At 37.1% G+C, this 2,711-nt stretch overlaps 1 pseudogene; it reads left to right on the forward strand.

Moving 5' to 3' along the window:
- The first annotated feature begins 643 nt into the window (after positions 1 to 643).
- On the forward strand, positions 644 to 1,717 carry LOC101281529 (DNA excision repair protein ERCC-6-like 2; annotated as a pseudogene).
- Positions 1,718 to 2,711: the final 994 nt, after the last annotated feature.

Below are 2,711 nucleotides of genomic sequence, written 5' to 3' on the forward strand. Positions count from 1 at the left end.
GACAAACTATTAGCTGGATTACCAAGAAAAAAGGAAGACAAATAAATAAAATTATATATGAAAGAGGAGACATTACAACTGATACCACATAAATACAAAGGACTGTAGGAGACTACTATGAATAATTATATGCCAACAAATTGTACAGTCTGGAAGAAATGAATAAATACCTAGAAACATAAAACCTATCAAAACTGAATCATGAAGAAATAGAAAATATGAACAGACAAATTACCAGTAAAAAATTGAATCAGTAATTAACAACCTTCCAACAAAAAGCTCATGGCTCAATGGCTTCACTGATGAATTCTCATAAACATTTCAGAATTGGGAAGTTGCAGTGTGCTGTAAAGGGAGGCCCAACACTGAAAGGGAGGGTAGGGGGTTGACTTGCCCACCTGTTGTCCTCCACCATGGCAGAGCTCTAGAGGACTAAGTGAGTGCTGCCTTGTCAGCTTCCACAGCATACTTTGGCCACTGTCCTTTCTCCCTTCATCGCCTTGGGCCCCTCCTTTGTTCCCTCTGTCACATGTTAACGGGCCACATGGGGGAGGCACTGTATAGAGGGCAGCAGGAAGTGGTATTGGCCACCATCCTCCCACTGGCCTCCTCCTTGTCATCCTCCTGCCCGGCCTGGGGCTAAATGCAGCCAAACTGTCAGGCCCCTCCCCCTGGCCAGACGGATCCTTCTGCCTAGAAACCAGGTGTGGAAACGACTGGCAAATACATGGCATCCAGGAGAAAGATGTCTTTCCTCTTCTCCAGATAATGAAAAACTTTATAAAAATCTATCACTTCATAAAACTTCATAAAATCTATCACTGTGGATGAAAATAGGAAGTCATTTGCATCATCTTATATTCAGATTTTCAAGAAAGGAAAATACTTCTCAAAAGATTTCAAGAAGTAAGAACTGTTAAAGATTGCTTCAGGAATTTTATATTTGATGATGAAGATTTGGAAAAACCTTACTTCCTAGACAGAAAATTTCCATCTTCTGTTATTGCTTTCTCTTATCTGAAGATTGAAACTCTATTCCTTATACAATTAATGGGTATTTGACAGACTACCAAAGGGAAGGAGTCTGGTTTATCTATGGACAATTCATCCAAGGAAGAGGGAGTATTCTTGGTGATGATATGGAACTTGGAAAAATAGTACAGGGTATTTCATTTTTGGTGGCAGTTTTGCATAAATAGATTACTCATGAAGATATTGAAAATAAAATGCCAGAGGTTTTACTACAAAGTATGAAAAAGGAGCACCTCTTCTCTTATAGCAAAAAATATGTTCTTAATAGTTGCTCCTCTTTCTGTCCTCTACAACTGGAAGGATGAATTGGACACCTGGGGATATTTCAGAATCACTATTTTACATGGTAACAAAAAAGACAATGAACCGACTTGTGTAAAGCAGAGGAAATGTGAAATTGCTGTAACGGCTTATGAAATACTGTACTTGTGTCTGGATGAACTTAGCAGTTTGGAATGGTCAGCTGTTATTGTAGATGAAGCTCATAGAATCAAGAATCCAAAGGCTAGAGTAACAAAGGTTATAAAACTTTAAAATGTAATGTTCACATTGGCCTCACTGGAACCTGGACTGGGTTGTGCCAGGACTTTTAGGTAGCAGGATCCATTTCAAGAAGCAGTTTTCTGACCCAGTAGAACATGGTCAGAGACACACAGCAACAAAAAGAGCACTAGATACTGGCTGAAAGTTGTCTATCAAACAGTATTAGAAACAGAAGATGGCACAAAAACAGAAATCAATGTAACAGAATAGAGAACACAGAGATAAATCTAACCACTTATGGTCAATTAATCTATGACAAAAGAGGAAAGAATATACAATGGGGAAAAGACAGTCTCTTCAATAATTGGTGGTGTGAAAACCAGATAGTTATGTGTAAAATATGAGATTAGAATACTTCCTCACACCAAATACAAAAATAAACTCAAAATGGATTAAAGACCTAAATGTAAGCTCTGAACCATAAAACTAGAAAAGAGCATAGACAGAGCACCCTTTGACATAAATCATAGCAGTATTTTGCACATGTGTCCTAAAGCAAAAGAAATAAAAGCAGAAATAAACAAATAGGACTCAAACTTACAATTTTTTTTCACAGCAACGGAAACCATCCACAATATGAAAGGAAAAACCTACTGAATGGAAGAAAATATTTGCAAATGACATGACCAATAAGGGGTTAATATCCAAAATATATAAACAGCTCATCCAACTCAACATCCAAAAAACAAACAACCCAATTAAAAAGTGGGCAGAAGACCTGATAAACATTTTTCCAAAGAAGACATACAGATGGATAACAGGCACATGAAAAAATGCTTAGCATCTCTAACCATTAGAGAAATGCAAATCAAAACCACAATGAGATATCAATTCACCTCTCAGAATGACTTTAATCAAAAGTCTACAAATAACACATATTGGTGAGGATGTGAAGAAAAGGGAACCTTTGTACACTTTTGGTGGGAATGTAAAGTGGGGCAGCCACTGTGGAAAATAATATGGAAGTTCCTTAAAAAACTAAAAATAGAGCTACCAAATTATCTGGCAATTCCACTCCTGGGTATATACCCAAAGAAAATGAAAACAGTAATTCAAAAAGATACATGCACCCCAATGTTCATAGCAGCATTATTTACAATAGCCAAGACATGTAAGCAACTTAAGTGTCTATCAAC

This window comes from Orcinus orca, chromosome X, assembly GCF_937001465.1.
Source record: "Orcinus orca chromosome X, mOrcOrc1.1, whole genome shotgun sequence".
Lineage (NCBI taxonomy): Eukaryota > Metazoa > Chordata > Mammalia > Artiodactyla > Delphinidae > Orcinus > Orcinus orca.